At 40.5% G+C, this 20,643-nt stretch overlaps 21 non-coding genes across 21 annotated transcripts; all 21 read right to left on the bottom strand.

Moving 5' to 3' along the window:
• Window positions 1-386: 386 nt before the first annotated feature.
• TRNAS-UGA (transfer RNA serine (anticodon UGA)) lies at window positions 387-468 on the bottom strand. The gene has a single exon. It is a non-coding gene; the product is annotated as a tRNA-Ser (tRNA).
• Window positions 469-1,236: 768 nt separating this feature from the next.
• On the bottom strand, window positions 1,237-1,308 carry TRNAQ-CUG (transfer RNA glutamine (anticodon CUG)). Its single transcript has one exon. It is a non-coding gene; the product is annotated as a tRNA-Gln (tRNA).
• A 663-nt stretch (window positions 1,309-1,971) lies between these two features.
• Window positions 1,972-2,053, bottom strand: TRNAS-UGA (transfer RNA serine (anticodon UGA)). Its single transcript has one exon. It is a non-coding gene; the product is annotated as a tRNA-Ser (tRNA).
• Window positions 2,054-2,821: 768 nt separating this feature from the next.
• On the bottom strand, window positions 2,822-2,893 carry TRNAQ-CUG (transfer RNA glutamine (anticodon CUG)). The gene has a single exon. It is a non-coding gene; the product is annotated as a tRNA-Gln (tRNA).
• A 663-nt stretch (window positions 2,894-3,556) lies between these two features.
• On the bottom strand, window positions 3,557-3,638 carry TRNAS-UGA (transfer RNA serine (anticodon UGA)). The gene has a single exon. It is a non-coding gene; the product is annotated as a tRNA-Ser (tRNA).
• Window positions 3,639-4,405: 767 nt separating this feature from the next.
• TRNAQ-CUG (transfer RNA glutamine (anticodon CUG)) lies at window positions 4,406-4,477 on the bottom strand. Its single transcript has one exon. It is a non-coding gene; the product is annotated as a tRNA-Gln (tRNA).
• A 662-nt stretch (window positions 4,478-5,139) lies between these two features.
• On the bottom strand, window positions 5,140-5,221 carry TRNAS-UGA (transfer RNA serine (anticodon UGA)). The gene has a single exon. It is a non-coding gene; the product is annotated as a tRNA-Ser (tRNA).
• Window positions 5,222-5,988: 767 nt separating this feature from the next.
• On the bottom strand, window positions 5,989-6,060 carry TRNAQ-CUG (transfer RNA glutamine (anticodon CUG)). Its single transcript has one exon. It is a non-coding gene; the product is annotated as a tRNA-Gln (tRNA).
• A 663-nt stretch (window positions 6,061-6,723) lies between these two features.
• On the bottom strand, window positions 6,724-6,805 carry TRNAS-UGA (transfer RNA serine (anticodon UGA)). The gene has a single exon. It is a non-coding gene; the product is annotated as a tRNA-Ser (tRNA).
• A 768-nt stretch (window positions 6,806-7,573) lies between these two features.
• TRNAQ-CUG (transfer RNA glutamine (anticodon CUG)) lies at window positions 7,574-7,645 on the bottom strand. Its single transcript has one exon. It is a non-coding gene; the product is annotated as a tRNA-Gln (tRNA).
• Window positions 7,646-8,308: 663 nt separating this feature from the next.
• On the bottom strand, window positions 8,309-8,390 carry TRNAS-UGA (transfer RNA serine (anticodon UGA)). Its single transcript has one exon. It is a non-coding gene; the product is annotated as a tRNA-Ser (tRNA).
• Window positions 8,391-9,158: 768 nt separating this feature from the next.
• Window positions 9,159-9,230, bottom strand: TRNAQ-CUG (transfer RNA glutamine (anticodon CUG)). The gene has a single exon. It is a non-coding gene; the product is annotated as a tRNA-Gln (tRNA).
• Window positions 9,231-9,893: 663 nt separating this feature from the next.
• Window positions 9,894-9,975, bottom strand: TRNAS-UGA (transfer RNA serine (anticodon UGA)). Its single transcript has one exon. It is a non-coding gene; the product is annotated as a tRNA-Ser (tRNA).
• A 767-nt stretch (window positions 9,976-10,742) lies between these two features.
• On the bottom strand, window positions 10,743-10,814 carry TRNAQ-CUG (transfer RNA glutamine (anticodon CUG)). Its single transcript has one exon. It is a non-coding gene; the product is annotated as a tRNA-Gln (tRNA).
• A 662-nt stretch (window positions 10,815-11,476) lies between these two features.
• TRNAS-UGA (transfer RNA serine (anticodon UGA)) lies at window positions 11,477-11,558 on the bottom strand. The gene has a single exon. It is a non-coding gene; the product is annotated as a tRNA-Ser (tRNA).
• Window positions 11,559-12,325: 767 nt separating this feature from the next.
• TRNAQ-CUG (transfer RNA glutamine (anticodon CUG)) lies at window positions 12,326-12,397 on the bottom strand. Its single transcript has one exon. It is a non-coding gene; the product is annotated as a tRNA-Gln (tRNA).
• Window positions 12,398-13,060: 663 nt separating this feature from the next.
• TRNAS-UGA (transfer RNA serine (anticodon UGA)) lies at window positions 13,061-13,142 on the bottom strand. Its single transcript has one exon. It is a non-coding gene; the product is annotated as a tRNA-Ser (tRNA).
• Window positions 13,143-13,910: 768 nt separating this feature from the next.
• TRNAQ-CUG (transfer RNA glutamine (anticodon CUG)) lies at window positions 13,911-13,982 on the bottom strand. Its single transcript has one exon. It is a non-coding gene; the product is annotated as a tRNA-Gln (tRNA).
• A 663-nt stretch (window positions 13,983-14,645) lies between these two features.
• Window positions 14,646-14,727, bottom strand: TRNAS-UGA (transfer RNA serine (anticodon UGA)). Its single transcript has one exon. It is a non-coding gene; the product is annotated as a tRNA-Ser (tRNA).
• Window positions 14,728-17,956: 3,229 nt separating this feature from the next.
• Window positions 17,957-18,038, bottom strand: TRNAS-UGA (transfer RNA serine (anticodon UGA)). The gene has a single exon. It is a non-coding gene; the product is annotated as a tRNA-Ser (tRNA).
• Window positions 18,039-19,540: 1,502 nt separating this feature from the next.
• On the bottom strand, window positions 19,541-19,622 carry TRNAS-UGA (transfer RNA serine (anticodon UGA)). The gene has a single exon. It is a non-coding gene; the product is annotated as a tRNA-Ser (tRNA).
• Window positions 19,623-20,643: the final 1,021 nt, after the last annotated feature.

The following is a 20,643-nucleotide window of genomic DNA, read 5'->3' as shown; positions in this document are numbered from 1 at the left end:
TACTGTTAGAAAGCTGTTCATCCAGAAGTCACTAAAAATTTTTCATTGTGTGCTAAAAGGTTTCATCCAAGAGATAATTCAAGGTTGTTGCAAATCAAAGTGCATGTCCCAGTACATCTGCCACAACAATGGTCTGTGGCCGCTAGACAAAAGCGGGAGAAGCACCACTTACCTGGTGCCACACTCACGGTGCTTCTTTTGATTAGCGGCATGATGCACATGAGATGCAGCGCCAGATCGGCTTATGGAATGTACATCCAAAAATCTAATCAGTCTGATTCTTGAAAACCGTTCCAGAGTTTGCATATCACTGTCATGGCGGTAGATAAGGAAACGTGCAAATTAATCTACTCAGGTAATCAGTCAAAAAGCTTTAGGAATATATACGTAGTCGGCAGGATTTGAACCAGCGTGGGGAAACCCCAATGGATTTCAAGTCCATCGCCTTAACCACTCGGCCACGACTACTCAGACATTAACTTTTGATGAGATTCACACACCTTTTCTTATAGCACCATGATCAAGATCAGTGATTATCCCTCTGGAAAATATCTCAGAAAATAGAAACAAAATTCTAGGTCCCAGTAAAAATGTAAAAATCTGATTTCGAGTCATCATCAATGGGAACCATGTACAGTTTAAGACTTTGACCTCTTCATAAGGTGGATATGGAGTGGGTCCATTCCAAAAACATCCTGAAAATTACTCTGAAAATGCTGAAAACACTGAACAAATTCATTTCCATGTAAAAAAAGACTTGCTGTTCATATGATCGGGCTTTTGGCGTCTTTGAACCACATCAAGTTTCCAAAAATTCCAAGCGGTTAACTGAAATAAGCATATCTATCTTCTGGTATTTTTCATTTAGAAGTGCTCCATACTTATAATACAAGTCAATGGCTAGGTTAGAAACACTCCTTAAAGGTTCCTAAGTGACTTTTGGTGCATTTTGTGAGCTGCAAAGCAAAGCCTCAAAAACAGACTCAAAAGATGCCCAAAACAATTTTTAGAAAAACACCACCAAAAATGGTGGTGTTTTAAGTTTCATTAACCCTGCTTCAGAGGTAGCTTTGGCCACAGAACTCACAGTGATCACTCCATGTATGCTTGGAACATTGAAATCTTTTTTTGGCTTTTGGTATGTTGATTTTAACTTTCTCTTTTTATGTTAAACCTTGGGAACAGGAGAACACAGTGTCAGTGGAAAAATTGAAACATGTGTACGAAAAACTGCCCAGGTTCCACTGAGATTTGAACTCAGATCGCTGGATTCAGAGTCCAGAGTGCTAACCATTACACCATGGAACCACACACAAAAAAGACTTGGCTGCAGTTTTGTGTTCTGGAAAGCACAATTGAACTCATGAATCATGGTGAAAACAGGCTCTAAAGCTGTAGTGCAAATCTACAATTAATACACAATGGTAAATCAATATCTTCTAAACTTTTATTCCACAAGTGTGCCAAGGGTTCCACGATATCTCAGCATGGACAGTTTTAAATGTTGATAAAAAGTGACTAGTAAAAAGAGTGCTAGATCTGTTACTTGGAAAAAGAGCAAGAAAAAAATTAATTGCAAAACTTACACTGTTAGAAAGCTGTTCATCCAGAAGTCGCTAAAAATTTTTCATTGTGTGGTAAAAGGTTTCATCCAAGAGATAATTCAAGGTTGTTGCAAATCAAAGTGCATGTCCCAGTACATCTGCCACAACAATGGTCTGTGGCCGCTAGACAAAAGCGGGAGAAGCACCACTTACCTGGTGCCACACTCACGGTGCTTCTTTTGATTAGCGGCATGATGCACATGAGATGCAGCACCAGATCGGCTTATGGAATGTACATCCAAAAATCTAATGAGTCTGATTCTTGAAAACCGTTCCAGAGTTTGCATATCACTGTCATGGCGGTAGACAAGGAAACGCGCAAATTAATCTACTCAGGTAATCAGTCAAAAAGCTTTAGGAATATATACGTAGTCGGCAGGATTTGAACATGCGCGGGGAAAACCCAATGGATTTCAAGTCCATCGCCTTAACCACTCGGCCACGACTACTCAGACATTAACATTTCATGAGATTCACACACCTTTTCTTATAGCACCATGATCAAGATCAGTGATTATCCCTCTGGAAAATATCTCAGAAAATAGAAACAAAATTCTAGGTCCCAGTAAAAATGTAAAAATCTGATTTCGAGTCATCATCAATGGGAACCATGTACAGTTTAAGACTTTGACCTCTTCATAAGGTGGATATGGCGTGGGTCCATTCCAAAAACATCCTGAAAATTACTCTGAAAATGCTGAAAACACTGAACAAATTCATTTCCATGTAAAAAAAGACTTGCTGTTCATATGATCGGGCTTTTGGCGTCTTTTAACCACATCAAGTTTCCAAAAATTCCAAGCGGTTAACTGAAATAAGCATATCTATCTTCTGGTATTTTTCATTTAGAAGTGCTCCATACTTATAATTCAAGTCAATGGCTAGGTTAGAAACATTCCTTAAAGGTTCCTAAGTGACTTTTGGTGCATTTTGTGAGCTGCAAAGGAAAGCCTCAAAAACAGACTCAAAAGATGCCCAAAACAATTTTTAGAAAAACACCACCAAAAATGGTGGTGTTTTAAGTTTCATTAACCCTGCTTCATAGGTAGCTTTGGCCACAGAACTCACAGTGATCACTCCATGTATGCTTGGAACATTGAAATCTTTTTTTGGCTTTTGGTATGTTGATTTTAACTTTCTCTTTTTATGTTAAACCTTGGGAACAGGAGAACACAGTGTCAGTGGAAAAATTGAAACATGTGTACGAAAAACTGCCCAGGTTCCACTGAGATTTGAACTCAGATCGCTGGATTCAGAGTCCAGAGTGCTAACCATTACACCATGGAACCACACACAAAAATGACTTGGCTGCAGTTTTGTGTTCTGGAAAGCACAATTGAACTCATGAATCATGGTGAAAACAGGCTCTAAAGCTGTAGTGCAAATCTACAATTAATACACAATGGTAAATTAATATCTTCTAAACTTTTATTCCACAAGTGTGCCAAGGGTTCCACGATATCTCAGCATGGACAGTTTTAAATGTTGATAAAAAGTGACTAGTAAAAAGAGTGCTAGATCTGTTACTTGGAAAAAGAGCAAGAAAAAAATTATTTGCAAAACTTATACTGTTAGAAAGCTGTTCATCCAGAAGTCGCTAAAAATTTTTCATTGTGTGGTAAAAGGTTTCATCCAAGAGATAATTCAAGGTTGTTGCAAATCAAAGTGCATGTCCCAGTACATCTGCCACAACAATGGTCTGTGGCCGCTAGACAAAAGCGGGAGAAGCACCACTTACCTGGTGCCACACTCACGGTGCTTCTTTTGATTAGCGGCATGATGCACATGAGATGCAGCGCCAGATCGGCTTATGGAATGTACATCCAAAAATCTAATCAGTCTGATTCTTGAAAACCGTTCCAGAGTTTGCATATCACTGTCATGGCGGTAGACAAGGAAACGCGCAAATTAATCTACTCAGGTAATCAGTCAAAAAGATTTAGGAACATATACGTAGTCGGCAGGATTTGAACCTGCATGGGGAAACCCCAATGGATTTCAAGTCCATCACCTTAACCACTCGGCCACGACTACTCTGACTTAAACATTTGATGAAATTCACACACCTTTTCTTATAGCACCATGATCAAGATCAGTGATTATCCCTCTGGAAAATATCTCAGAAAATAGAAACAAAATTCTAGGTCCCAGTAAAAATGTAAAAATCTGATTTCGAGTCATCATCAATGGGAACCATGTACTGTTTAAGACTTTGACCTCTTCATAAGGTGGATATGGAGTGGGTCCATTCCAAAAACCTCCTGAAAATTACTCTGAAAATGCTGAAAACACTGAACAAATTCATTTCCATGTAAAAAAAGACTTGCTGTTCATATGATCGGGCTTTTGGCGTCTTTTAACCACATCAAGTTTCAAAAATTTTAAGCGGTTAACTGAAATAAGCATATCTATCTTCTGGTATTTTTCATTTAGAAGTGCTCCATACTTATAATACAAGTCAATGGCTAGGCTAGAAACACTCCTTAAAGGTTCCTAAGTGACTTTTGGTGCTTTTTGTGAGCTGTAAAGAAAAGGCTCAAAAACAGACTCAAAAGATGCCCAAAACAATTTTTAGAAAAACACCACCAAAAATGGCGGTGTTTTAAGTTTCATTAATCCTGCTTCATACGTAGCTTTGGCCACAGAACTCACAGTGATCACTACATGTATGCTTGGAACATTGAAATCTTTTTTTGGCTTTTGGTATGTTGATTTTAACTTTCTCTTTTTATGTTAAACCTTGGGAACAGGAGAACACAGTGTCAGTGGAAAAATTGAAACATGTGTATGAAAAACTGCCCAGGTTCCACTGAGATTTGAACTCAGATCGCTGGATTCAGAGTCCAGAGTGCTAACCATTACACCATGGAACCACACACAAAAAAGACTTGGCTGCAGTTTTGTGTTCTGGAAAGCACAATTGAACTCATGAATCATGGTGAAAACAGGCTCTAAAGCTGTAGTGCAAATCTACAATTAATACACAATGGTAAATTAATATCTCCTAAACTTTTATTCCACAAGTGTGCCAAGGGTTCCACGATATCTCAGCAAGGACAGTTTTAAATGTTGATAAAAAGTGACTAGTAAAAGAGTGCTGGATCTGTTACTTGGAAAAAGAGCAAGAAAAAAATTAATTGCAAAACTTATACTGTTAGAAAGCTGTTCATCCAGAAGTCGCTAAAAAATTTTCACTGTGTGGTAAAAGGTTTCATCCAAGAGATAATTCAAGGTTGTTGCAAATCAAAGTGCATGTCCCAGTACATCTGCCACAACAATGGTCTGTGGCCGCTAGACAAAAGCGGGAGAAGCACCACTTACCTGGTGCCACACTCACGGTGCTTCTTTTGATTAGCGGCATGATGCACATGAGATGCAGCACCAGATCGGCTTATGGAATGTACATCCAAAAATCTAATCAGTCTGATTCTTGAAAACCGTTCCAGAGTTTGCATATCACTGTCATGGGGGTAGACAAGGAAACGCGCAAATTAATCTACTCAGGTAATCAGTCAAAAAGATTTAGGAACATATACGTAGTCGACTGGATTTGAACCTGCGCAGGGAAACCCCAATGGATTTCAAGTCCATCGCCTTAACCACTCGGCCACGACTACTCTGACTTAAACATTTGATGAGATTCACACACCTTTTCTTATAGCACCATGATCAAGATCAGTGATTATCCCTCTGGAAAATATCTCAGAAAATAGAAACAAAATTCTAGGTCCCAGTAAAAATGTAAAAATCTGATTTCGAGTCATCATCAATGGGAACCATGTACTGTTTAAGACTTTGACCTCTTCATAAGGTGGATATGGAGTGGGTCCATTCCAAAAACCTCCTGAAAATTACTCTGAAAATGCTGAAAACACTGAACAAATTTATTTCCATGTAAAAAAAGACTTGCTGTTCATATGATCGGGCTTTTGGCGTCTTTTAACCACATCAAGTTTCAAAAATTTTAAGCGGTTAACTGAAATAAGCATATCTATCTTCTGGTATTTTTCATTTAGAAGTGCTCCATACTTATAATACAAGTCAATGGCTAGGCTAGAAACACTCCTTAAAGGTTCCTAAGTGACTTTTGGTGCTTTTTGTGAGCTGTAAAGAAAAGGCTCAAAAACAGACTCAAAAGATGCCCAAAACAATTTTTAGAAAAACACCACCAAAAATGGCGGTGTTTTAAGTTTCATTAATCCTGCTTCATACGTAGCTTTGGCCACAGAACTCACAGTGATCACTCCATGTATGCTTGGAACATTGAAATCTTTTTTTGGCTTTTGGTATGTTGATTTTAACTTTCTCTTTTTATGTTAAACCTTGGGAACAGGAGAACACAGTGTCAGTGGAAAAATTGAAACATGTGTATGAAAAACTGCCCAGGTTCCACTGAGATTTGAACTCAGATCGCTGGATTCAGAGTCCAGAGTGCTAACCATTACACCATGGAACCACACACAAAAAAGACTTGGCTGCAGTTTTGTGTTCTGGAAAGCACAATTGAACTCATGAATCATGGTGAAAACAGGCTCTAAAGCTGTAGTGCAAATCTACAATTAATACACAATGGTAAATTAATATCTCCTAAACTTTTATTCCACAAGTGTGCCAAGGGTTCCACGATATCTCAGCAAGGACAGTTTTAAATGTTGATAAAAAGTGACTAGTAAAAAGAGTGCTAGATCTGTTACTTGGAAAAAGAGCAAGAAAAAAATTATTTGCAAAACTTATACTGTTAGAAAGCTGTTCATCCAGAAGTCGCTAAAAGTTTTTCATTGTGTGGTAAAAGGTTTCATCCAAGAGATAATTCAAGGTTGTTGCAAATCAAAGTGCATGTCCCAGTACATCTGCTGCAACAATGGTCTGTGGCCGCTAGACAAAAGCGGGAGAAGCACCACTTACCTGGTGCCACACTCACGGTGCTTCTTTTGATTAGCGGCATGATGCACATGAGATGCAGCGCCAGATCGGCTTATGGAATGTACATCCAAAAATCTAATCAGTCTGATTCTTGAAAACCGTTCCAGAGTTTGCATATCACTGTCATGGCGGTAGACAAGGAAACGCGAAAATTAATCTACTCAGGTAATCAGTCAAAAAGCTTTAGGAATATATACGTAGTCGGCAGGATTTGAACCAGCGTGGGGAAACCCCAATGGATTTCAAGTCCATCGCCTTAACCACTCGGCCACGACTACTCAGACATTAACTTTTGATGAGATTCACACACCTTTTCTTATAGCACCATGATCAAGATCAGTGATTATCCCTCTGGAAAATATCTCAGAAAATAGAAACAAAATTCTAGGTCCCAGTAAAAATGTAAAAATCTGATTTCGAGTCATCATCAATGGGAACCATGTACAGTTTAAGACTTTGACCTCTTCATAAGGTGGATATGGAGTGGGTCCATTCCAAAAACATCCTGAAAATTACTCTGAAAATGCTGAAAACACTGAACAAATTCATTTCCATGTAAAAAAAGACTTGCTGTTCATATGATCGGGCTTTTGGCGTCTTTGAACCACATCAAGTTTCCAAAAATTCCAAGCGGTTAACTGAAATAAGCATATCTATCTTCTGGTATTTTTCATTTAGAAGTGCTCCATACTTATAATACAAGTCAATGGCTAGGTTAGAAACACTCCTTAAAGGTTCCTAAGTGACTTTTGGTGCATTTTGTGAGCTGCAAAGCAAAGCCTCAAAAACAGACTCAAAAGATGCCCAAAACAATTTTTAGAAAAACACCACCAAAAATGGTGGTGTTTTAAGTTTCATTAACCCTGCTTCAGAGGTAGCTTTGGCCACAGAACTCACAGTGATCACTCCATGTATGCTTGGAACATTGAAATCTTTTTTTGGCTTTTGGTATGTTGATTTTAACTTTCTCTTTTTATGTTAAACCTTGGGAACAGGAGAACACAGTGTCAGTGGAAAAATTGAAACATGTGTACGAAAAACTGCCCAGGTTCCACTGAGATTTGAACTCAGATCGCTGGATTCAGAGTCCAGAGTGCTAACCATTACACCATGGAACCACACACAAAAAAGACTTGGCTGCAGTTTTGTGTTCTGGAAAGCACAATTGAACTCATGAATCATGGTGAAAACAGGCTCTAAAGCTGTAGTGCAAATCTACAATTAATACACAATGGTAAATCAATATCTTCTAAACTTTTATTCCACAAGTGTGCCAAGGGTTCCACGATATCTCAGCATGGACAGTTTTAAATGTTGATAAAAAGTGACTAGTAAAAAGAGTGCTAGATCTGTTACTTGGAAAAAGAGCAAGAAAAAAATTAATTGCAAAACTTACACTGTTAGAAAGCTGTTCATCCAGAAGTCGCTAAAAATTTTTCATTGTGTGGTAAAAGGTTTCATCCAAGAGATAATTCAAGGTTGTTGCAAATCAAAGTGCATGTCCCAGTACATCTGCCACAACAATGGTCTGTGGCCGCTAGACAAAAGCGGGAGAAGCACCACTTACCTGGTGCCACACTCACGGTGCTTCTTTTGATTAGCGGCATGATGCACATGAGATGCAGCACCAGATCGGCTTATGGAATGTACATCCAAAAATCTAATGAGTCTGATTCTTGAAAACCGTTCCAGAGTTTGCATATCACTGTCATGGCGGTAGACAAGGAAACGCGCAAATTAATCTACTCAGGTAATCAGTCAAAAAGCTTTAGGAATATATACGTAGTCGGCAGGATTTGAACATGCGCGGGGAAAACCCAATGGATTTCAAGTCCATCGCCTTAACCACTCGGCCACGACTACTCAGACATTAACATTTCATGAGATTCACACACCTTTTCTTATAGCACCATGATCAAGATCAGTGATTATCCCTCTGGAAAATATCTCAGAAAATAGAAACAAAATTCTAGGTCCCAGTAAAAATGTAAAAATCTGATTTCGAGTCATCATCAATGGGAACCATGTACAGTTTAAGACTTTGACCTCTTCATAAGGTGGATATGGCGTGGGTCCATTCCAAAAACATCCTGAAAATTACTCTGAAAATGCTGAAAACACTGAACAAATTCATTTCCATGTAAAAAAAGACTTGCTGTTCATATGATCGGGCTTTTGGCGTCTTTTAACCACATCAAGTTTCCAAAAATTCCAAGCGGTTAACTGAAATAAGCATATCTATCTTCTGGTATTTTTCATTTAGAAGTGCTCCATACTTATAATTCAAGTCAATGGCTAGGTTAGAAACATTCCTTAAAGGTTCCTAAGTGACTTTTGGTGCATTTTGTGAGCTGCAAAGGAAAGCCTCAAAAACAGACTCAAAAGATGCCCAAAACAATTTTTAGAAAAACACCACCAAAAATGGTGGTGTTTTAAGTTTCATTAACCCTGCTTCATAGGTAGCTTTGGCCACAGAACTCACAGTGATCACTCCATGTATGCTTGGAACATTGAAATCTTTTTTTGGCTTTTGGTATGTTGATTTTAACTTTCTCTTTTTATGTTAAACCTTGGGAACAGGAGAACACAGTGTCAGTGGAAAAATTGAAACATGTGTACGAAAAACTGCCCAGGTTCCACTGAGATTTGAACTCAGATCGCTGGATTCAGAGTCCAGAGTGCTAACCATTACACCATGGAACCACACACAAAAATGACTTGGCTGCAGTTTTGTGTTCTGGAAAGCACAATTGAACTCATGAATCATGGTGAAAACAGGCTCTAAAGCTGTAGTGCAAATCTACAATTAATACACAATGGTAAATTAATATCTTCTAAACTTTTATTCCACAAGTGTGCCAAGGGTTCCACGATATCTCAGCATGGACAGTTTTAAATGTTGATAAAAAGTGACTAGTAAAAAGAGTGCTAGATCTGTTACTTGGAAAAAGAGCAAGAAAAAAATTATTTGCAAAACTTATACTGTTAGAAAGCTGTTCATCCAGAAGTCGCTAAAAATTTTTCATTGTGTGGTAAAAGGTTTCATCCAAGAGATAATTCAAGGTTGTTGCAAATCAAAGTGCATGTCCCAGTACATCTGCCACAACAATGGTCTGTGGCCGCTAGACAAAAGCGGGAGAAGCACCACTTACCTGGTGCCACACTCACGGTGCTTCTTTTGATTAGCGGCATGATGCACATGAGATGCAGCGCCAGATCGGCTTATGGAATGTACATCCAAAAATCTAATCAGTCTGATTCTTGAAAACCGTTCCAGAGTTTGCATATCACTGTCATGGCGGTAGACAAGGAAACGCGCAAATTAATCTACTCAGGTAATCAGTCAAAAAGATTTAGGAACATATACGTAGTCGGCAGGATTTGAACCTGCATGGGGAAACCCCAATGGATTTCAAGTCCATCACCTTAACCACTCGGCCACGACTACTCTGACTTAAACATTTGATGAAATTCACACACCTTTTCTTATAGCACCATGATCAAGATCAGTGATTATCCCTCTGGAAAATATCTCAGAAAATAGAAACAAAATTCTAGGTCCCAGTAAAAATGTAAAAATCTGATTTCGAGTCATCATCAATGGGAACCATGTACTGTTTAAGACTTTGACCTCTTCATAAGGTGGATATGGAGTGGGTCCATTCCAAAAACCTCCTGAAAATTACTCTGAAAATGCTGAAAACACTGAACAAATTCATTTCCATGTAAAAAAAGACTTGCTGTTCATATGATCGGGCTTTTGGCGTCTTTTAACCACATCAAGTTTCAAAAATTTTAAGCGGTTAACTGAAATAAGCATATCTATCTTCTGGTATTTTTCATTTAGAAGTGCTCCATACTTATAATACAAGTCAATGGCTAGGCTAGAAACACTCCTTAAAGGTTCCTAAGTGACTTTTGGTGCTTTTTGTGAGCTGTAAAGAAAAGGCTCAAAAACAGACTCAAAAGATGCCCAAAACAATTTTTAGAAAAACACCACCAAAAATGGCGGTGTTTTAAGTTTCATTAATCCTGCTTCATACGTAGCTTTGGCCACAGAACTCACAGTGATCACTACATGTATGCTTGGAACATTGAAATCTTTTTTTGGCTTTTGGTATGTTGATTTTAACTTTCTCTTTTTATGTTAAACCTTGGGAACAGGAGAACACAGTGTCAGTGGAAAAATTGAAACATGTGTATGAAAAACTGCCCAGGTTCCACTGAGATTTGAACTCAGATCGCTGGATTCAGAGTCCAGAGTGCTAACCATTACACCATGGAACCACACACAAAAAAGACTTGGCTGCAGTTTTGTGTTCTGGAAAGCACAATTGAACTCATGAATCATGGTGAAAACAGGCTCTAAAGCTGTAGTGCAAATCTACAATTAATACACAATGGTAAATTAATATCTCCTAAACTTTTATTCCACAAGTGTGCCAAGGGTTCCACGATATCTCAGCAAGGACAGTTTTAAATGTTGATAAAAAGTGACTAGTAAAAGAGTGCTGGATCTGTTACTTGGAAAAAGAGCAAGAAAAAAATTAATTGCAAAACTTATACTGTTAGAAAGCTGTTCATCCAGAAGTCGCTAAAAAATTTTCACTGTGTGGTAAAAGGTTTCATCCAAGAGATAATTCAAGGTTGTTGCAAATCAAAGTGCATGTCCCAGTACATCTGCCACAACAATGGTCTGTGGCCGCTAGACAAAAGCGGGAGAAGCACCACTTACCTGGTGCCACACTCACGGTGCTTCTTTTGATTAGCGGCATGATGCACATGAGATGCAGCACCAGATCGGCTTATGGAATGTACATCCAAAAATCTAATCAGTCTGATTCTTGAAAACCGTTCCAGAGTTTGCATATCACTGTCATGGGGGTAGACAAGGAAACGCGCAAATTAATCTACTCAGGTAATCAGTCAAAAAGATTTAGGAACATATACGTAGTCGACTGGATTTGAACCTGCGCAGGGAAACCCCAATGGATTTCAAGTCCATCGCCTTAACCACTCGGCCACGACTACTCTGACTTAAACATTTGATGAGATTCACACACCTTTTCTTATAGCACCATGATCAAGATCAGTGATTATCCCTCTGGAAAATATCTCAGAAAATAGAAACAAAATTCTAGGTCCCAGTAAAAATGTAAAAATCTGATTTCGAGTCATCATCAATGGGAACCATGTACTGTTTAAGACTTTGACCTCTTCATAAGGTGGATATGGAGTGGGTCCATTCCAAAAACCTCCTGAAAATTACTCTGAAAATGCTGAAAACACTGAACAAATTTATTTCCATGTAAAAAAAGACTTGCTGTTCATATGATCGGGCTTTTGGCGTCTTTTAACCACATCAAGTTTCAAAAATTTTAAGCGGTTAACTGAAATAAGCATATCTATCTTCTGGTATTTTTCATTTAGAAGTGCTCCATACTTATAATACAAGTCAATGGCTAGGCTAGAAACACTCCTTAAAGGTTCCTAAGTGACTTTTGGTGCTTTTTGTGAGCTGTAAAGAAAAGGCTCAAAAACAGACTCAAAAGATGCCCAAAACAATTTTTAGAAAAACACCACCAAAAATGGCGGTGTTTTAAGTTTCATTAATCCTGCTTCATACGTAGCTTTGGCCACAGAACTCACAGTGATCACTCCATGTATGCTTGGAACATTGAAATCTTTTTTTGGCTTTTGGTATGTTGATTTTAACTTTCTCTTTTTATGTTAAACCTTGGGAACAGGAGAACACAGTGTCAGTGGAAAAATTGAAACATGTGTATGAAAAACTGCCCAGGTTCCACTGAGATTTGAACTCAGATCGCTGGATTCAGAGTCCAGAGTGCTAACCATTACACCATGGAACCACACACAAAAAAGACTTGGCTGCAGTTTTGTGTTCTGGAAAGCACAATTGAACTCATGAATCATGGTGAAAACAGGCTCTAAAGCTGTAGTGCAAATCTACAATTAATACACAATGGTAAATTAATATCTCCTAAACTTTTATTCCACAAGTGTGCCAAGGGTTCCACGATATCTCAGCAAGGACAGTTTTAAATGTTGATAAAAAGTGACTAGTAAAAAGAGTGCTAGATCTGTTACTTGGAAAAAGAGCAAGAAAAAAATTATTTGCAAAACTTATACTGTTAGAAAGCTGTTCATCCAGAAGTCGCTAAAAGTTTTTCATTGTGTGGTAAAAGGTTTCATCCAAGAGATAATTCAAGGTTGTTGCAAATCAAAGTGCATGTCCCAGTACATCTGCTGCAACAATGGTCTGTGGCCGCTAGACAAAAGCGGGAGAAGCACCACTTACCTGGTGCCACACTCACGGTGCTTCTTTTGATTAGCGGCATGATGCACATGAGATGCAGCGCCAGATCGGCTTATGGAATGTACATCCAAAAATCTAATCAGTCTGATTCTTGAAAACCGTTCCAGAGTTTGCATATCACTGTCATGGCGGTAGACAAGGAAACGCGAAAATTAATCTACTCAGGTAATCAGTCAAAAAGCTTTAGGAATATATACGTAGTCGGCAGGATTTGAACCTGCGCGGGGAAACCCCAATGGATTTCAAGTCCATCACCTTAACCACTCGGCCACGACTACTCAGACATTAACATTTGATGAGATACACACACCTTTTCTTATAGCACCATGAGCAAGATCAGTGATTATCCCTCTGGAAAATATCTCAGAAAATAGAAACAAAATTCTAGGTCCCAGTAAAAATGTAAAAATCTGATTTCGAGTCATCATCAATGGGAACCATGTACAGTTTAAGACTTTGACCTCTTCATAAGGTGGATATGGAGTGGGTCCATTCCAAAAACATCCTGAAAATTACTCTGAAAATGCTGAAAACACTGAACAAATTCATTTCCATGTAAAAAACGACTTGCTGTTCATATGATCGGGCTTTTGGCGTCTTTTAACCACATCAAGTTTCCAAAAATTCCAAGCGGTTAACTGAAATAAGCATATCTATCTTCTGGTATTTTTCATTTAGAAGTGCTCCATACTTATAATACAAGTCAATGGCTAGGTTAGAAACACTCCTTAAAGGTTCCTAAGTGACTTTTGGTGCATTTTGTGAGCTGCAAAGCAAAGCCTCAAAAACAGACTCAAAAGATGCCCAAAACAATTTTTAGAAAAACACCACCAAAAATGGTGGTGTTTTAAGTTTCATTAACCCTGCTTCCTAGGTAGCTTTGGCCACAGAACTCACAGTGATCACTCCATGTATGCTTGGAACATTGAAATCTTTTTTTGGCTTTTGGTATGTTGATTTTAACTTTCTCTTTTTATGTTAAACCTTGAAAACAGGAGAACACAGTGTCAGTGGAAAAATTGAAACATGTGTATGAAAAACTGCCCAGGTTCCACTGAGATTTGAACTCAGATCGCTGGATTCAGAGTCCAGAGTGCTAACCATTACACCATGGAACCACAAACAAAAAAGACTTGGCTGCAGTTTTGTGTTCTGGAAAGCACAATTGAACTCATGAATCATGGTGAAAACAGGCTCTAAAGCTGTAGTGCAAATCTACAATTAATACACAATGGTAAATTAATATCTCCTAAACTTTTATTCCACAAGTGTGCCAAGGATTCCACGATATCTCAGCAAGGACAGTTTTAAATGTTGATAAAAAGTGACTAGTAAAAAGAGTGCTAGATCTGTTACTTGGAAAAAGAGCAAGAAAAAAATTATTTGCAAAACTTATACTGTTAGAAAGCTGTTCATCCAGAAGTCGCTAAAAATTTTTCATTGTGTGGTAAAAGGTTTCATCCAAGAGATAATTCAAGGTTGTTGCAAATCAAAGTGCATGTCCCAGTACATCTGCCGCAACAATGGTCAGTGGCCGCTAGACAAAAGCGGGAGAAGCACCACTTACCTGGTGCCACACTCACGGTGCTTCTTTTGATTAGCGGCATGATGCACATGAGATGCAGCGCCAGATCGGCTTATGGAATGTACATCCAAAAATCTAATCAGTCTGATTCTTGAAAACCGTTCCAGAGTTTGCATATCACTGTCATGGCGGTAGACAAGGAAACGCGCAAATTAATCTACTCAGGTAATCAGTCAAAAAGCATTAGGATAATATACGTAGTCGGCAGGATTTGAACCTGCGCGGGGAAACCCCAATGGATTTCAAGTCCATCGCCTTAACCACTCGGCCACGACTACTCAGACATTAACATTTGATGAGATTCACACACCTTTTCTTATAGCACCATGATCAAGATCAGTGATTATCCCTCTGGAAAATATCTCAGAAAATAGAAACAAAATTCTAGGTCCCAGTAAAAATGTAAAAATCTGATTTCGAGTCATCATCAATGGGAACCATGTACAGTTTAAGACTTGACCTCTTCATAAGGTGGATATGGAGTGGGTCCATTCCAAAAACATCCTGAAAATTACTCTGAAAATGCTGAAAACACTGAACAAATTCATTTCCATGTAAAAAACGACTTGCTGTTCATATGATCGGGCTTTTGGCGTCTTTTAACCACATCAAGTTTCCAAAAATTCCAAGCGGTTAACTGAAATAAGCATATCTATCTTCTGGTATTTTTCATTTAGAAGTGCTCCATACTTATAATACAAGTCAATGTCTAGGTTAGAAACACTCCTTAAAGGTTCCTAAGTGACTTTTGGTGCATTTTGTGAGCTGCAAAGCAAAGCCTCAAAAACAGACTCAAAAGATGCCCAAAACAATTTTTAGAAAAACACCACCAAAAATAGTGGTGTTTTAAGTTTCATTAACCCTGCTTCCTAGGTAGCTTTGGCCACAAAACTCACAGTGATCACTCCATGCAGGGCCGGCTCCAGGTTTTTGAGGGCCCCGGGCGAAAGAGTCTCAGTGGGCCCCCCCCCTTTAACACATACCCGATTTATGATGCACAGATATGGCAGAGAAATGTATAGTACAATGCCAGATTTCACTTCTTACATGAGTGACAGCTATTGTAAATTCTGCAGTGTATATATACAGGACAGGAGGAGTGGTACTGTGCAGTGTATATATACAGGAGAAAAGGTGCTGTGCAGTGTATATATACAGGAGAGGTGCTGTGCAATGTATACATACAGGAGGAAAGGTGCTGTGCAGTGTATATATACAGGGGGAAAGGTGCTGTGCAGTGTATATATACAGGAGAGGTGCTGTGCAGTGTCGTGAGCAGGGCGTTGTTGTATCAGAAAATCTTTTCTGTTTTGAGTTTTTCTATGAAACAAAGACTTTTCTACATAAACAACGTTGTTTGGTTTTGCGGCCCTAACAGATCTGTGCTGCAAAGTAACATCGCTCGGGCATTAATGAGGGACCTGATGCTGAATCCTTTCCACAAACCCTAATGACCCAATTAGTGCCCCGTCATTAGAAGCTCATTAAACGCCTCCCTGTCCCGAGCAATCATGTACAGTATGGGGGGATCCAGCAGCCCACCCGTGACTGCTCCATACCATACACTGCCCTCTGTCGCTCTCACTATTATCCTGTGCATTTCTCCTTCATCGTTACCCCATGTTACACTTGTCACCCCCCACTACAGAGTAGCAGGGCAGCCAATGTCACCCCCTCCCGGACCCTAATGGCAGCAGGAAATGTCTGCTCTTCTATTGGGTTGGAACCTGATTTAATCAAGGAATAATGTGGATTTGTTGCAGGTGGCTGCAGGGGAAGGGTTAAGTGATGCCATGTCCTTGGTGGGAGCAGTGGCAGCTGCTGGGACCTGGACAGACACAACCAATGTTGCTGTGACTGCACAGTGTGACCTGGAGGAGAGAAGCTGAGACTCCGGAGCAGAAATCACCCACATGCCGGCACTGGGCAGAGTCCCTCCAGTCACCAGCCTGGGGCCACGGGGCCCCAACCTACAGCCCACATGGCAGCAGCTCCCCTTCCTCCTGGCATCTGGTTAACCCCATTAATGCGGGTCAGATTGTTATATTTAAGGTTTAGCAATAACCTTCATACAGATGGGAAGGGGTTAAGCTTCTTCCTACCCCACTGGTGCAGGTTTGGTGCAGCATGCATGTATTCTGGGGTTCTGGGAGAGCTGGGTGGCTGCAGGCTGCACCCCACCAGCTGCTCCTCCAGACATCACCCACATTTTTAGGCAGCAGAGACAGACAGCAGCAGACTGAGCCACAGGACCAACTGCAATTATTGCTGGATACCTTTGCACTCTGGTAGGACTAGCTCCTCCGGAATCTTCCTGATAAGTTCAGCTCAGCAGCACTGTCTGCAGCCAGCCAGGGGCCAGAGCAGAGAACTGCTCTCTCCGCCCACAAACAGTCACACTGGCTGCCTTCTCTTAACCCCTATGTGTGCCTGCCTGGCTGCACTGACTGAGTGAGAAGATGCTTGTGTCAGAGCTGGCACATAGGGGTTAAGAGAACGCAGCCAGCAGTGACTTTGTGGGCGGAGAGAGCATGTTATCTCCTGCTCTGCTCTCCCAGCTGCTAGTGGGCCCCCCTTTCTTCCCAAGGCCCCGGCATTTGCCCGCTGTGCCGGGTGCTGACGCCGGCCCTGACTCCATGTATGCTTGGAACATTGAAATCTTTTTTTGGCTTTTGGTATGTTGATTTTAACTTTCTCTTTTTATGTTAAACCTTGGGAACAGGAGAACACAGTGTCAGTGGAAAAATTGAAACATGTGTATGAAAAACTGCCCAGATTCCACTGAGATTTGAACTCAGATCGCTGGATTCAGAGTCCAGAGTGCTAACCATTACACCATGGAAACACACACAAAAAAGACTTGGCTGCAGTTTTGTGTTCTGGAAAGCACAATTGAACTCATGAATCATGGTGAAAACAGGCTCTAAAGCTGTAGTGCAAATCTACAATTAATACACAATGGTAAATTAATATCTCCTAAACTTTTAATCCACAAGTGTGCCAAGGGTTCCACGATATCTCAGCATGGACAGTTTTAAATGTTGATAAAAAGTGACTAGTAAAAGAGTGCTGGGTCTGTTACTTGGAAAAAGAGCAAGAAAAAAATTAATTGCAAAACTTATACTGTTAGAAAGCTGTTCATCCAGAAGTCGCTAAAAATTTTTCACTGTGTGGTAAAAGGTTTCATCCAAGAGATAATTCAAGGTTGTTGCAAATCAAAGTGCATGTCCCAGTACATCTGCCACAACAATGGTCTGTGGCCGCTAGACAAAAGCGGGAGAAGCACCACTTACCTGGTGCCACACTCACGGTGCTTCTTTTGATTAGCGGCATGATGCACATGAGATGCAGCGCCAGATCGGCTTATGGAATGTACATCCAAAAATCTAATCAGTCTGATTCTTTAAAACCGTTCCAGAGTTTGCATATCACTGTCATGGGGGTAGACAAGGAAACGCGCAAATTAATCTACTCAGGTAATCAGTCAAAAAGCTTTAGGAACATATACGTAGTCGGCAGGATTTTAACCTGCGCGGGGAAACCCCAATGGATTTCAAGTCCATCGCCTTAACCACTCGGCCACGACTACTCAGACATTAACATTTGATGAGATTCACACACCTTTTCTTATAGCACCATGATCAAGATCAGTGATTATCCCTCTGGAAAATATCTCAGAAAATAGAAACAAAATTCTAGGTCCCAGTAAAAATGTAAAAATCTGATTTCGAGTCATCATCAATGGGAACCATGTACTGTTTAAGACTTTGACCTCTTCATAAGGTGGATATGGAGTGGGTCCATTCCAAAAACATCCTGAAAATTACTCTGAAAATGCTGAAAACACTGAACAAATTCATTTCCATGTAAAAAAAGACTTGCTGTTCATATGATCGGGCTTTTGGCGTCTTTTAACCACATCAAGTTTCCAAAAATTCCAAGCGGTTAACTGAAATAAGCATATCTATCTTCTGGTATTTTTCATTTAGAAGTGCTCCATACTTATAATACAAGTCAATGGCTAGGTTAGAAACACTCCTTAATGGTTCCTAAGTGACTTTTGGTGCATTTTGTGAGCTGCAAAGCAAAGCCTCAAAAACAGATTCAAAAGATGCCCAAAACAATTTTTAGAAAAACACCACCAAAAATGGTGGTGTTTTAAGTTTCATTAACCCTGCTTCCTAGGTAGCTTTGGCCACAGAACTCACAGTGATCACTCCATGTATGCTTGGAACATTGAAATCTTTTTTTGGCTTTTGGTATGTTGATTTTAACTTTCTCTTTTTATGTTAAACCTTGGGAACAGGAGAACACAGTGTCAGTGGAAAAATTGAAACATGTGTATGAAAAACTGCCCAGATTCCACTGAGATTTGAACTCAGATCGCTGGATTCAGAGTCCAGAGTGCTAACCATTACACCATGGAAACACACACAAAAAAGACTTGGCTGCAGTTTTGTGTTCTGGAAAGCACAATTGAACTCATGAATCATGGTGAAAACAGGCTCTAAAGCTGTAGTGCAAATCTACAATTAATACACAATGGTAAATTAATATCTCCTAAACTTTTAATCCACAAGTGTGCCAAGGGTTCCACGATATCTCAGCATGGACAGTTTTAAATGTTGATAAAAAGTGACTAGTAAAAGAGTGCTGGGTCTGTTACTTGGAAAAAGAGCAAGAAAAAAATTAATTGCAAAACTTATACTGTTAGAAAGCTGTTCATCCAGAAGTCGCTAAACATTTTTCACTGTGTGGTAAAAGGTTTCATCCAAGAGATAATTCAAGGTTGTTGCAAATCAAAGTGCATGTCCCAGTACATCTGCCACAACAATGGTCTGTGGCCGCTAGACAAAAGCGGGAGAAGCACCACTTACCTGGTGCCACACTCACGGTGCTTCTTTTGATTAGCGGCATGATGCACATGAGATGCAGCGCCAGATCGGCTTATGGAATGTACATCCAAAAATCTAATCAGTCTGATTCTTGAAACCCGTTCCAGAGTTTGCATATCACTGTCATGGCGGTAGACAAGAAAACGCGCAAATTAATCTACTCAGGTAATCAGTCAAAAAGCTTTAGGAATATATACGTAGTCGGCAGGATTTGAACCTGCGCGGGGAAACCCCAACGGATTTCAAGTCCATCGCCTTAACCACTCGGCCACGACTACTCAGACATAAACATTTGATGAGATTCACACACCTTTTCTTATAGCACCATGATCAAGATCAGTGATTATCCCTCTGAAAAATATCTCAGAAAATAGAAACAAAATTCTAGGTCCCAGTAAAAATGTAAAAATCTGATTTCGAGTCATCATCAATGGGAACCATGTACAGTTTAACCCCTTCCCGACCTTTGACGCATACGCTGCGTCATGAAAGTCGGTGCCATTCCGACCCATGACGCAGCATATGCGTCATGGAAAGATCGCGTCCCTGCAGGCCGGGTGAAAGGGTTAACTCCCATTTCACCCGATCTGCAGGGACAGGGGGAGTGGTAGTTTAGCCCAGGGGGGGTGGCTTCACCCCCTCGTGGCTACGATCGCTCTGATTGGCTGTTGAAAGTGAAACTGCCAATCAGAGCGATTTGTAATATTTCACCTAAAAAACTGGTGAAATATTACAATCCAGCCATGGCCGATGCTGCAATATCATCGGCCATGGCTTGAAACACTTATGTGCACCCACCCCACCCCTCCGATCGCCCCCCCAGCCCCCCGATCTGTGGTCCGCTCCCCTCCGTCCTGTGCTCCGCTCCCCCGTCCTCCTGTCCGCTTCCCCGTGCACCAATCACACCCCCTGTGCTGCAATCAAACCCCCCCGCACTCCGATCCCCCCCCGCACACAGCGACCCCCCCCGTGCTCCGATCCACCCCCCCGCACAGCGATCCCTCACCCCGTGCTCCAATCCTTCCCCGTGCTCCAATCCTCCCTCCCGTGTTCCGATCCACCCCCCCATGATCCGATCCACCCCCCCGTGCTCCGACGCCCCCCCGTGCCCTGATCTCCCCCCCCTTATACTTACCTGGCCGCCCGAGGTCCGTCCGTCTTCTTTCCTGGGCGCCGCCATCTTCCAAAATGGCGGGCGCATGTGCAGTGCGCCCGCCGAATCTGCCGGCCGGCAGATTCGTTCCAGAGTGAATTTTGATCACTGAGATATATCCTATCTCAGTGATCAAAATAAAAAAA

The sequence above is a fragment of the Ranitomeya imitator genome, chromosome 9 (genome assembly GCF_032444005.1).
Source record: "Ranitomeya imitator isolate aRanImi1 chromosome 9, aRanImi1.pri, whole genome shotgun sequence".
In the NCBI taxonomy this organism is placed as follows: domain Eukaryota; kingdom Metazoa; phylum Chordata; class Amphibia; order Anura; family Dendrobatidae; genus Ranitomeya; species Ranitomeya imitator.
Note: the sequence above shows the minus strand (reverse complement) of the source record. Positions and strands in the feature narration are given on the sequence as shown.